We start from the raw sequence: 15,161 nt of genomic DNA, 5'->3' as shown, positions 1-15,161 counted from the left end.
TGAAACTGACCGTCTGCCGAAAATATATGGGTGGCTTACTTAACAAGCACCACTAATTGCTCGTTAGATTTTGGGTCTAGATCCAATATATGAGATACCAGATGAAACTAATATATAATATATCTGCAGACTCTACTGATTATAGAATGACCAGTGACAGACATTTTGAAGGGTGGGTTCCCCCTGACAGACGCACTGAAAAGGGGGGGTAATTGGATCTAGATCCAACTTAGGAGATACCGAGTAAAATTTACACTACAATAGCACTGCACATCCTAGAATACTGTGGTGGTAATGACAGACATTTGTTTAGTGGTTGGTTACCCCCTGACAGACGCCCCACAACGAGTGGGGAGGGGGAGGCAGGCAGGATCTGCATCCAACATTGGAGATACCAAGTAAAATTTGTACTACAATTGCACTGCACATCCTAGAATGCTGTGATGGTAATGCCAGACATTTTAGTGGGTGGTTACCCCCTGACAGACACCCCACAACGAGTGGGGAGGGGGAGGGGGAGACAGGATTTGCATCTAACATGGAGATACCAAGTAAAATCTGTACTACAATAGTTCTGCACATCCTAGAGTACTGTGGTGGTAATACCAGGACATTTTAGTGGGTAGTTACCCCGACAGACACCCCACAACGAGTGGGGGGGAAGGGGAACAGGGTAGGGGGAGACAGGATCTCATCCAACATCGGAGGACCATACAAACGTAAAATTTGTACTACAATAGCACTTGCACATCCTAGAATGCTGTGATGGTAATACCAGACATATTAGTGGGTGGTTACCCCCTGACAGACACCCCACAATGAGTGGGGAGGGGGAGGGGGAGACAGGGACTGCATCCAATATTGGAGATACCAAGTAAAATTTGTACTATAATAGCACTTCATATCCTAGAATGCTGTGATGGTAATGACAGACATTTTACTGGATGGTTTCCCCCTGACAGTCACACCCTAACAGGTGGGCAAGGGGAAGGGCAAGCCCTGATAATGAATGTCTAGATTAGTATAGTGGGCTACTATTGACCCTCCGATTATACATTATCGTGATATATTTAATAAATATTTTTATCCTTTCTATATCCTTTGTATTTATCTAACACAGTGTTTCCAACCTTTGACACTTTGAGGAACCCCTGAGACAATTTTCCTCATCCCAAGGAACCCCAATACACACACACGCGCACACACACACGCACACACACACACCTATATATATATATATATATATATATATATATATATATATATATATATATATATATATATATATATATATAATATGTATGTACGCATTTGCATTAATTACCTTTAGTAAAACAGAGGGAAAAAATCTCGCGCGATATGTTACGATAAAAATAAATTATAGGACTACGATTTCTCACGTCATGTTTAACGAAAAATATATACTTATAAATAACAAATAATTAAATAAAACATGAATTCGTACGGAACACCTGGCGATCGTTCACGGAACCCCGGTTGACGATGGCTGATCAACACAAAAATAATTTATTTGTTTCATATAATAACTTCAGTCATATTATTATTTTGTCAAGCAAGCAACTAACTTCAATTATATATAGTAGGGGAGCCCGGGGCTAGTTGGCTACAGGGGTAAGTTGGCATACTCAACATGACTTTAAAGTTACCAATAGGATGACTGCAATACATATACTGTGTAATTGCCACGTGGTTCCTCAATTACCAGCAAAATTCTATAGAGATAGAACGTAGGAGCTCGAATTTATGAGACAATTCTTTATTTTGATGGTAGTAAGTAAATATTTTAATCTTTCTGTTATTTGCTATACATCTATACATTCATAAAGATTAGTTTTCAATGATAGCATAGTTTCTTATGGTTTAAAGATTCTATAGCATTAAAATGATTAATTCAAGGTTTCTGGTGTGGACTGGTAATCGTTTTTTTTGTACCAAATGGTAGGGATGGGCAAGTTGGCTCAAAATAAATGGGGCAAGTTGGCACACGTTATTTGATAGCAATAGTAAAGCCTATTTATTTATATAATTTACGTTTTGTTTCTGGATTTTTGGAAGGATAATGAGATTAGTGTCCTATCATTTCCTCCACATTGTTCTCACAAGTTGCAGCCCCTGGATTTTGGTGTTTATAGACATCTGAAGAAATGTGTTAACAGGACCATGTGATTCGTGGATGACTGGTAATCCGGGATCAAGTATGCCCATCTGTGACATTCCTGGTAAAGTTTCCTCGGCTTTACCTCTAGCTGTCACTTATTCTGATTTTTCAAATTGGTTTAGGATTGATGGAATTTCAACTCTGAATTACAGACTATTTCAAGATTTTGATTTTACGGGTGGTTATGTAACAGATTGAGAGATGTCCGAAAAGACACATGGGCTTCAGATCAGTCATCAGCGTGATACAGAGTTTAAGAACTGTTCTTGTTGATCCAGAAGAAAGCTCAGCTGAAGAGAGCCTGTGTTTGGTAAGCCAGGAGAAGTGTGGGTCCAGTGCAGGGCATGTAACATGTGGGAGCATGAAGACTATGACGAGGATTTATTTCACACCTGCCACAATTACAACTAGATGATGATCTGAAGTAATACTAATGCCTTATATTTTGTATTTTGGAAATTCAGAGGGTATTTTTGCTATTTGATTTAAATGCAATGTATTAATTTTCTTTTAATTATCAATGTGCCAACTTACCCCATAATGTGTGCCAACTTACCCCGTGGGGCAAGTGGCACGAAAAGTTATTTTCTTTCTAAAGCTTATTGTTATCTTATGTTGAAAGCAAACAACAATTATTTTGCTCTATGATAAAGACGAATGTTAATATTTTTCAATGGCGGTAAGAATTTTGCAACAAGTTTGTTTTATATTCGCAATGACCAAAATTGCAAAAAGTGTGCCAACTAGCCCCGGTCTACCCTACTCGCTTTAGCTTTGTTTACGATATGAAAATTAATGTAGCGGTGGTTGGAAGACTGACACTATAAAGTAGCATATAAGTTCTTATCACTATTAGAGTTATTGCTGTAAAATGTCTATGTACATAACATTTGTTAAGTAGAGTTACGCACCCATTAAATAGATAGTAATACATATGTACTATATACGCTATAGTCAGGGTACAGATCATAATAATTGTGCTACAGCCTACTCGGTTTGTTTTATCGAAGCAGGACTACCTTCGTTTGGTTTCAACTGACTTTAATGCTAATGAAATCATGGATACATTTTTCTGAATGAATATTGTTGTTACTATAGTCGATTATTTTCGGCTGGCGTAAAATTCGTCAGACATAATACACCTGGCTGAGGAAGGACACAGAGGATCTCTGTTTTTTAAACAATATCTCTACACACCAAGTTATTTCGAACATTTCCATTCTCTCAAGAAGATTATGAATAAATACAAGAGCAAACTAGACAAAAAAAAAAAAAATAATCACCTTGCATTAATGTAAAGAAAACAAGAGAAATGAAAAATTAGTGCGATTGTCAATTTTTTCTATCGTTAATGTTTAATGAGTCAGTGTTTAGCGAATTGTTAGGGTTTAGTGAGTATGCGTTTCGTGAATGTTTATGAGTAAGTGTTTGATGAATGTTTAGGGTTTAGTGACTGTTTAATGTGTCAGTATTCATTGATGTGTCAGTATTCATTGAATGTTTACTGAGTCTTTAGGGTTTAGTGAATGTTTTGTGAATGTTATTGAATGTTTATTGTGTAAGTATTCAGTGAATGTTTTGTCTTAAGGGTTTTAGTAAATGTTTTGGTGAATGTTAGTGAACGTTTAGTGAACGTCTTGTGAATGGTAGTGTTTAGTGAATATTTAGTGTGTAAGTATTCAGTGAGTGTTTAGGGTTTTAGTGAAAGATTTGCGAATTTTAAGTGAGCGTTTAGTGAATGTCTTGTGAATGTTAGTGTTTAGCAAATTTTTAGTATGTAAGTGTTTATTAAGTTTTTAATGAGTGGATGTTCATTCACTGTTTAGTATTTAATAAGTATTTAGGGTTTGGTAAGCATTTAGTATTTAAAGTGTGTTTGGGGTTTAGTGAATGTTTAGTGTTTAATTAATGTTTAGGATTAAGGGAGTGTTTAGTGAATGTTTACTGAGTGTTTGGGGTATAATGAATATTTAGTAAATTTAGTATTTCAAGTGTTTAGTGAACATTTAGTGTATAGTGAGTGCTAGTGAGTGTTGGTATTCAGAGTGTTATTGAGAGTGTGTGTGAGTGTATGTTAAGTGTGTGTGTGTATATATAGTGAATGTATGCAAGTGTGAGTGCTTACTGAGTAAGTGCATTGTGAGTGTTGGTGGTTAGTGATTGTACATTACTGTTTAGTTAGTGTTTCGCAATCATATGCAAAGAAAGTCCTGTATTTACAAAGGAACCATTTATGATTGACACTGCTTAGATCCAAGAGCAGATGCTTAGGCCTGACCACAATGGTTGGAGTGCTTAGGTGTGTTTTCTGTGAAATTGGGTCTAATAATAATAATAATAATAATAATAATAATAAAGAAGTAACTCTCGGCAGGGAGATCGCTACTCCAGTGATTGACGCCCTATGCCTTGCACACAGCTGACATATTTGCACATTCGGTTGTCAAATTTTTATGACTGTTGGAGACGCATTATAAATCATATTAACAATGGTAAATGCATTGAACAAACGTGAGGATATAATATGATGTTAGTGCCTGTCTACTGGATATAATGAACAAATAAAGAATAAAATATTTCCAGGGAGAAAATTAGCCGAATAATGGTCGTCAAAGCCAGCATCGATAGAATGTATTGAAACACATTACATAGGCTGCCTGTGGTGCGTGCCGGCGGGAAGTTAAGAGACAAACGATCTCGGCTGGCTTTAAACATCAAATTGTGTATCATTTTTATTTAAGTTTAGATTTTCTTCCCTGAATATATATGGTACCTGATACTTGGTGAAAGTGTACAGATCAGTTTGAGTGAGGCAGCCGAAAATAAGTGGACTATTAGATAACTGACATGATATTATAGGCCAACTTAATTTGGGAGTCAGGAGCTCCAATTTGTATGATCGTCAACTTCGGGAGGGGGAATAAAATGGGGGAAAATATTTTAATCTTTATAGTTAGCTTATCCTGAACAATTCATTCACATTTCCGTTTCCAGTAATTATTTGTGTTGTGATACATCATCTCTTTGTGAATGTGCTGGTGTTAAAACGGCTCTCTATGATGGGACTTTGGTCTTAATATCAATCGAATTCCCATATCCGATAAAAATTTCATTTCATCCACACGAACCAAGAGCAACTAAAGAACAATTCATTTATGGTAAGACACGTTGGGCTACGAACCTCGACATTGCTGCAGTGTCCTAACTATAGGCAAGAAAAGAAAATGACCCATTCAGATAAAATACTTTGTGTGAAGTAATAATTCCAAACCAAAGGATAGTGCTAATATTATATATAGTATATAGTGTGTGTGTATATATATATATAATACATAATATATATATATATATATATATATATATATATACTATATATATATATATATATATATATATATATATATATATATATATATATATATATATATATATATATATATATATATATATATATATATATATATATATATATATATATAATATATATATATATATATATATATATATATATATATATATATATGTGTGTGTGTGTGTGTGTGTGTGTGAAACTATAGAAAGTAGACCAAGTCTAGTAAGTGTCACACATAGTATTTATATAGATGTGATGGAATTAATGAAGTGAAATATTCCATACTTTAATAGGAATTTAAAAAATAACTAACTCCGGCAGTAATTCTTATCCTGAAACATCACAATAATTCTTGAATTTTTTGCCTTTTACATTTTATCAGGCTCACGATTTTCAGATACTTACCATATTTCTAATATTAATATTGCCTATGATAGATTTTGAAATATTTCAAGGTGTCCCACCTCTCCCTTCCAATCGTAGGTTATGTCTGTGAAAGGGTAACCACCAACTAAAATGTCTGGCATTACCATCACAGCATTCTAGGATTGAAGTGTTATTGTGGTACAAATTTTACTTTATATCTCCAATGTTGGATGTAGATCCTGTCTCCCCCTACCCTACTCGTTTGTGGGGTGTCTGCCAGAGGGTAACCACCCACTAAAATGTCTGTCATTAGGGTCCACCACCCTAAAATTCTGTCATTACCACAGTACTCTAGGATGTGCAGTGCAATTGTAGTACAAATTTTGTACTTGGCAATCTCCAATGTTGGATGCAGATCCTGGCTCCCCCCTCCCCTCCCCCCCCACTCGTTGTGGGGTGTCTGTCAGGGGGTTACTACCCACTAAAATATCTGTCATTACCACTGCAGTACTCTAGGAATTGCAGTGCTATTGTAGTACAAATTTTACTTGGAACTATGATGTTGGATGGAGATCCTGTCTCCCCCTCCCCTTCCCCCTTCCCCCCCACTCGTTGTGGGGTGTCTGTCAGGGGGTAACTACCCACTAAAATGTCTGGTATTACCACCACAGTACTCTAGGATGTGCAGAACTATTGTAGTACAGATTTACTTGGTATCTCCAATGTTGGATGCAGATCCTGCCTCCCCCTCCCCTCCCACTCGTTGTGTGTCTGTCAGGGGGTAACCACCCACTAAAATGTCTGGCATTACCATCACAGCATTCTAGGATGTGCAGTGCAATTGTAGTACAAATTTTATTACTTGGTATCTCCAATGTTGGATGCAGATCCTGCCTCCCCCTCCCCCTCTCGTTGTGGGGCGTCTGTCAGGGGGTAACCACCCACTAAAACGTCTGTCATTACCACCACAGTATTTCTAGGATGTGCAGTGCTTATGTAGTGTAGAAAATTTTACTCGGTATCTCCTAAGTTGGATCTAGATCCAATTACCCCCCTTTTCAGTGCGTCTGTCAGGGGGAAACCCACCCTTCAAAATGTCTGTCACTGGTCATTCTATAATCAGTAGAGTCTGCAGATATATTATATATTAGTTTCATCTGGTATCTCATATATTGGATCTAGACCCAAAATCTAACGAGCAATTAGTGGTGCTTGTTAAGTAAGCCACCCATATATTTTCGGCAGACGGTCAGTTTCACAGTTTACAAGTCTACTCCTAAATACCAGTATGGGTTACATTCGGTATCTCGTTCGTTGTATCTCAACGGTCCGGGCTGCCGCTCTATACCTACTATGGGTTTCAGAGACAGTGCAAGCACGTTTTTGGGCAATACCTATTTCTGTAACGAACACTCTTATCGGAACGAGATTTTGTATAGTGCATTACACCCAGTGCCGTAATTTATAAGGGTATCGTGAATCCACTAATCGTAAAGAATAACGACACTTATCCTATTGTACCAAGAGACAAAAACTCCATATGCAGAAATGGATACGAACAGGCGTATAAAGCTCCACCTACCCTCTTCCCCCCCCCCCCCCCCCCCCCCCCCACCTCCCCCCCCTCTCCACCGCCACCCCTTTCCTTCGTTCCTTCGCCTTCCTTTCTCTCTCTCTCTCTCTCTCTCTCTCTCTCTCTCTCTCTCTCTCTCTCTCTGTTGCCATTCGGTATGTGTTGACCCTCCAAACTGGATATAAGACTACACACAAAACGTTGAAATTGGTGAAATTAGGCTATGTATTGGAAGTATATATACATAATTATTAAAGCAATTTTATCATTATTGCATTACTATGACAACTAGAATTCATGGAAACTGTTTTTAATAATGAAACAGCGTATGTGTGAAGCCTCCACTAATGTGGCAACGATGATTTTGCCATTCTTAGCATACAAACATTAAAGCATGCAAAATTAAAGGTTACATTTATTTCTGGCATATGGTTATTAAAGAAATTCAAAATACTAATATAGACTGAAATCTATTAAGTGCTAGCAAAAACAAAAAAGCAAAAAAAAAAAATATATGTATATAATTCACTTCTCCATAGTCGTTCCTCTATGCATTTATCCATAGTCGTTCCTCTATGGTTTTCGGCAGCCAGATATATGAAAACGTTAGAAACATTTGATTGTATCTACTTTAGAAAAATCTGTAATTTTTCGGGGTAATTTGGTTGCAAAAAAGGGATAATATACATGAATTAAATTAAAATGTTTAAATAACAAAGTAAATTTAAACTAAATAACTAGTAAAGTAAACAATTTAGGGAATAAAACTTTGCAGTTTCGTCATCTGCTGTTCGTAACTGTGTTTGTGGCGCGCACGCTTCGGAACCAGCAACAGTAACGGGTTTAAAGTGTAATGTGGAGTGAACTGAGACCAAAATGTGTATAATAACAATCAAATAAGCACTGTGGAGTTTCAGTTGTGATGGCAGTAAGGATAAAAACCGCCGATTACAAGGTAAAAATGAATTCAGTTCAAACCATAACCCCGGGAATAACAAGTTTCATACTTTCACTAATATAGGCAACAAAATGTTGTTTTATTGTGCTGATTACAACTGCAATCTTGAGTAAGATCAATAAACGTTATATATATACGCTAACATTGCTCAAATGAGTGCTGGGAAGGCTGGGGAAAGATGGTGGCCGTCACTGATCAGAACCTTCCATGCAAAACGTAGCCGCCATATTGGATTTCAAAACTGCCTTGAAAACATATTTTACGAAGAGCTCACATGCTTATTTTAGTTCGTATGGGGCTTTCATATATCACATTATGTTGACGAAACTTCAATCTTTTAAATGGTATGCTTAGAGTTGCAATTGTATTCTTGTTTCACCAATTAAATATCGAGTGAATAAGACCCGTCCACCGTGATGAGGGTTGGCCTTCCGTGGTGTTTTACCCTACCCTATAGCTACCTAGGTAGTAGGGTAAACAACCGAGTGGAATACCTGGGCCAGTCTTGCCTGCTCGTTGGCCCACCTTCCTGAAAAAGCACTTTAACACGTCCTGACACCGGAGATCAGTTTTGCCAAAGCGTAGAGGAATGACCAAAAGTGCGGAGAGGATTCGAGGGGGAGGCATTGAATGCAGAGCTGAGGTCTGCACTCCTCACGTATGCGGCGCTGTAGGTCCGCATAGTATATAGCCTATGATTTTAAAACTTTTTTTCATTAATAAAAAATTATTGAAATTAGGGTAAAAAACTGCATGGTACAGGGGTGGACCATGTACGATCGTGTACAACCCCCAAAAAAGTACATTATAACTCGTCCTGACATCGGAGATGGGCATCAGTCGCGACTTTTTGTTGGTGAGAAACGGAGCTAAAGACCTCTACTCTCCTTTCGAAGTACTAAGTATTTTCTTCAAAGTTAGAAATTAAGGCCAAATTTTAAGATTTAAACAGAGGGTAGTGAAATGGTGGTACAAGGCAGTCCAAATCTCGCCAAAACGCGTTCAACATTTTTACTTACAACTCGAAATATTTAGAAGATTGACGCCATCTCGATGTTTACATAGTCACTTGTGTCAATAAACTTCCCATTTCCTGTGATAAATCCGCACACCACTTGCACCCACAGACGCCGGGGCACTTTCATCACTGCAATCGGAACACGGTCCCTAACCGGCTTGTTTGTTAGTAAACAACTGTTTTGGTAGAAGACTACGACGTAGCGTGCACTTGGATAATTTTTTAAATAAATAGTAAAACATCAATATTTTACATATTTATGATGATTAATTTGAATATATTACTTATTGAGAAAGTAACTCGATTCTGACTCAAATTTAAGTAATTATTTTTTGGAATTAGAACGTTCGTTTAAGTCCTGTATTATGACGTCACAACATATTGGCTTTCGTACCTATTGTAAATAATTGCTTTACTCAACTTTCTTGCAGAACAGTTTACCAGTTATTCATGCAGATTATCAGCTATTCATGTAATTGTTATAATCATAATGCGCATATATGTCTTTATTATTTACTTTTTGGATATATGAAGATGTTTTACTGCCGGATTATCGCCGTAGTGTGATGCAATCGTTTTCGGTCCCTGGGCCTCTGTTTTCGCACCATAAGAAATTATGGGGCCGAATTTGCAGTGACCAGAAAGTCGTTAAAAGAGGAAAGTTACCATTGAGGGGCATATGTTTTGATTGAGAAAAATACAAATTTATTCAATAGCTAGCTTGTAAAAAATACTTGATTACAAAAAACTTGATTGACAACTAAGCAGCATACCTACTATGGGTTTTGGCGACAGTGCAAGCACGTTTTTGGGCAATACCTATTTCTGTAATGAACACTCGTATCAGAACGAGATTTTGCTATAGTGCATTACACCCAGTGCCGTAATTTATAAGGGTATCGTGAATCACTAATCGTAAAGAATAACGACACTTGTCCTTGTACCAAGAGACAAAAACTCCATTATGCAGAAATGGATACGAACACGCATATAAAGCTCCACCTACCCTCCCCCCCTCCACCGCCACCCCTTTCCTTCTTCGTTTCATATAGTCCCTATACCAATACAAGTATTTATTGCTCAGAAACCATATTACATAGAGTAATGCAGTTTTTTCTAGAATGAAGTGCTCTGAATGTAAACCTGAATGTAGAACATTCTACAAAAAACTGCATTACTCTATGTATATGGTGTCAGAGCAATAAATACTTGTAATGGTATTGGGACTTTTGGACACCCTGGCTGCCAAAAGCACCAGTGAGCAGATGACAGATTAGTGAATTGTTTATGACAAAAGTTTTATTTTCATACAATCAACTTACCTGTCAGATATATACATAGCTTAAGACTCCGTCGTCCCCGACAGAAATTCAAATTTCGCGCCCACTCGCTACAGGTAGGTCAGTGGATCTACCGGCCTGCCCTGGGCGGCAGGACTAGGAACCATCCCCGTTTTCTATCATATTTTCTCTGTCGCCGGTGGTATCAACATTGTTGTTATTACCTCCTGACTTAGATTCATTTTTCAACATTTGATCAACGTTTTTCGGCTTTTTGGTGACGTATTTGGATCGTGTTTTGGCATTCGCTACTGTGGACTGTTTTGGAATAACTCTTTGGATTTTTCTCAGTATGTCTGATTCTAATGTGAGTGTGAGAATGTGTGTGAATGTAGGCTGCAGGGTGAGGATACGAAGGCTTCGGTTGATCCTCACACTGTATGCCGTAAATGTAGGGGGGTTCAGTGTTCTGCTATTAATACTTGTAAGGAATGCGAGGGATGAATGAATGCAGAAGAGTGGAAGACTTTGACTTCTTATTTGAAGAAGTTAGAGAGGGATAGAGTTAGACGACTGAAAGGTGTGAGTTCAAGGCCTATTGAGCCTTTCACGGATAATTCTATTCCTACTGATATAGATTCTCCCTATATATCTCATTCTCAGAGTGCTTTTTCGGATTCGGCATCGGAAATCGCCAATCTGAAAGCTACTATTAGAGACATGAAGTCCAAGATGGCTGACTCCAAAGGTAAGGCTAGTGATAGTGAACATTTCAGTGAAGTGAGTTCTCCCAGTGTTGTGGAGGGGGCGTTTGATCGTCCCTGCGACGCTCCCAGGCCTAGACCTCTTCCAAGCTCCCATGCCCAGAGGAGAAGGAAAGTCGAAAGCCTTAAGGAGGTCGTGGGGAATCCCCAACGGTCAGACGTCCCTTCAGCTAGCTCTGCTTCATGGCAGGCGGCTCAAGGGCGCTATAGAAAAAGCGTCTTTCGCGAGTGTTTCTCGTCCTCTCCCTCTCCCTCACCTAAACGAGGGTGGAAGGAGTCATATGAAGCCTGACATAGATTCGAGCCCAGAGCGCTTCTCAGATGACGCTCCGTCTGCTATTAAGAAAGCGAAGGTGGCGTCAGCGTCACCTGACGCTTGCGCGGAAGTACCCCTTCAGTCTTCTTCCCCGAGTGATGACGAAAGGCGTCATGCACTAGACGTGGGAGAAGCGTCAAGAAAGATAATTATGGCAGTCCAGGAACAACTGTCACTCTGTGGGAGTTTTTTTAGCGCCCCGTCGGAAAGGACGTGACGCTTCCAATTAAGAAGTCGCGTCCTCTCTCACCTGCTCAAAGAGAAGCGTCAGACAGACGTGAAACTGCTAAACGTCTTACCGAAGCTTCGAGTTCGAGAGCTAGAACGGGGGCTTACGAGAGTTTCGTAAAGCCAGAGAAACGTAAGACGTCTTTTAGAAGTGAAGCGTCATTGAAAGCGGTATCTTAGACGTGACGCTCCGTCCAATATTGTGCGCCCTTTAAGTAGGACGCCTTTAGAGAGCGGAGCGTCTTCCAGGCGCGAAGCGTCATCAGACGTCAGCAAGAGACGTCAGCCAGGACGCTCAGAGAACGGGAAGCGTCATACAAGGCGTCTTCTAAAGTTCAAGAGAAGCCGAGCTTGTGACGCTTCCAAGTCTTTAGAGCGGGAAAGAGGAAGGAGTATCATTCCCTTAGCCCCTCTACCTATAGGAGTTTTGTCTCCTCCAGAAGAGGAAAGTTCAGAAAGGAGAATGGAGTCTCAGATAGATCCCGAGTTGGAAGAAAACTCGGATGATGAATATCATGGAAAGTAGAGGGTCTGTCCAACTATAAGGTTTTGACTACCCTGCTTCTGGAGGAGTATGGAGACGATTGACTCCTGCTGCTACCTCCTTCCTTCCTCCCGCTTCGCTCTCTCCAGTGCTAAGACGAAGAAGCCTTCGTCTTTTCTAAAAATGAAACCCACCATCTCGATGAAGAGGGCATTAAACGCCTTAGATAAACGCCTTAGACTCATGGATGAAGTCTAAGAAAGACTTAGTCAGGACAGTCTTTTGCATGCCTCCAGCAAGATTAGCTGGGAAAAGAGGCATATGGTATAAGACGGGAGAGAATATGGGTATCGCTCTCCCTTTACAACAGAGGCAGATTTTTCGACTTTAGTTGACGCTTCACGTCGACAAAGTCTCAATTCAGCACGAATTACGTGGGGTATTTCGGAACTGGATCATCTCCTCAAGGGACTCTTTCATGTATTGGAAGTCTTCAACTTCTTAGATTGGTCCCTTGGGTGATGGCCAAGAAAGCCCATGATTCGGAAGGAATCGAACCTGAAGCCCTGTTATGCATTTTGTCTTGCATTGACAAAGCGGTACAGGATGGATCTTTTGAAATCTCTCATTATTTGGAGCAGGTCTTTTAAAGAAAAGGACAGTGTATGGGCGCCTTCTTAACAAAGGCAGTCTCGCATGCTCAGAGGGCAGCTCTACTGTATTCGCCTCTTTCTGACTTTTAGTTCCCTTCTCAGTTGGTGAAGGACGTTGCTCACTCTTTTCTTTAAACTGAGAAGGCGACTCAGGATCTTCTGACGCAGTCAGCTAGGAAGAAGAAACCTGTTTCGACATCTGACAAGAAAGGACCTAGTACATCAATGCAGCCCTTTCGAGGTGGTCCGACCTCCAGACCTCCCGCAAGAAGGAAGGCTCCGGAGAAGAGAGGTAGGTCTGCCTTTCGTCCCTTTAAAAAGGGAAAATGAAACATCTCTCCTCCAAGCACCAGTAGGTGCCAGGCTCCTGGGATTCGTGGAGGCCTGGACACTGATAAACGCAGACGCGTCTTCATTGGCTATCATAAGGAAGGGATATCGTATCCCTTTCCTGAACACTCCCCCCCTAACGTCGATACCAAGGGAACTATCAGCCAAGTACAAGGACCCTGTGCTGAGGGATACTCTTCGATCGATGGTGGAACAAATGTGGGACAAGAGAGCGATAGAACTAGTACTGGATCAAAACTCCCGGGGCGGGGTTTTTTACAATCGCCTTTTTCTAGTGGCGAAAGCCTCGGGAGGCTGGAGACCAGTACTGGACGTCAGCTCTCTGAACAAATTTGTTCAGAAGGAGAAGTTCTCCATGGAGACTTCTGCTTCAGTCCTAGCGTCATTACGACAAGGAGATTGGATGGTGTCTCTAGATCTCCAAGACGCCTACTTTCATGTTCCCATCCACCCTTCATCGAAGAAGTACCTCCGTTTCATGACGGGGGGAAGGATCTTTCAGTTCAGAGCCTTGTGTTTCGGCCTGTCCACAGCTCCTCAGGTCTTCACAAGCCTGATGAAGAATGTGGCGAGGTTTCTTCACCTCAAAGGAGTAAAATATCTCTCTGTATCTGGACGACTGGCTCATCAGGGCCAGATCAGAGAGACAGTGCTTGGAGGACCTAATGTTAACTCTAGATTTGATCAAAGCGTTGGGATTGCTCGTGAACCTCGAGAAGTCTCAGCTGACCCCCAGACAAGACCTAGTCTATCTGGGGATTCGGATGGATTCTCGGGGTTTTCGAGTTTTTCCTTCGCAAGAGAGAATCGCGAAAGGTTTGCGAATAGTCTCTCTCTTCTTAGAGAAGGAACAAACGTCAGCGAGGGAATGGTTGAGCCTTCTGGGGACGTTTCCTCGCTACAAACAATTCTTCCCTCTAGGAAGACTACATGTACGTCCGCTTCAATTCTTCCTCAAGAGGTCTTGGAGCTGGAAAACCGGACAACTGTCGGACGTTTTTCCCATTCCAATGGAGACAAAGTCACACCTACAATGTGGTTGTTCCCTCTGGAAGAGAACAAAGGGATCTCTCTAAGAACACAGAACCCAGACCTAGTGTTGTTCTCCGACGCGTCGGAGAGAGGTTGGGGAGCGACATTAGGCTCAGAAGAGGTGTCAGGCACCTGGGAACCAGCACAGGTGACTTGGCACATAAACTGCAAAGAGCTCTTCGCCGTACATCTGGCTTTGAAGAGCCTAGAACCTCTGGTATTAAACAAGGTAGTGCAAGTAAATGTGGACAACACCACCGCACTTGCCTACATTCGGAAACAGGGAGGGACGCACTCCTCGTTCCTTTACGAGCTGACGAGAGACCTATTACTTTGGACGTCTCACAGGAACATCTCCCTACTGACAAGGTTCGTACAGGGAGTAAAGAATGTGAGGGCGGACAGGCTCAGCAGGAGGAACCAGGTCCTTTCATACAGAATGGACACTACACGAGGGAGTGTGTCTCGACTCTGGTCTCTGTGGGGGACTCCTCATGTGGATCTCTTCGCAACATTCATTTCAAAAAGGCTCCCAGTGTTTTGCTCGGTCGTGGAAGATCCAAGAGCACTTATGGTAGACGCCTTCCTGCTAAATTGGTCTCGAGTA

The 15,161-nt window shown here is 40.5% G+C and overlaps 1 protein-coding gene across 2 annotated transcripts in view; it reads left to right on the top strand.

The window, feature by feature from the left end:
* Positions 1-15,161, top strand: part of LOC135197876 (tetraspanin-13-like) — a 72,366-nt gene that overhangs the window by 9,332 nt on the left and 47,873 nt on the right. The window lies entirely within an intron of this gene.

This window comes from Macrobrachium nipponense, chromosome 21, assembly GCF_015104395.2.
Source record: "Macrobrachium nipponense isolate FS-2020 chromosome 21, ASM1510439v2, whole genome shotgun sequence".
Lineage (NCBI taxonomy): Eukaryota > Metazoa > Arthropoda > Malacostraca > Decapoda > Palaemonidae > Macrobrachium > Macrobrachium nipponense.
This window is presented reverse-complemented; position numbering and strand designations above follow the sequence as displayed.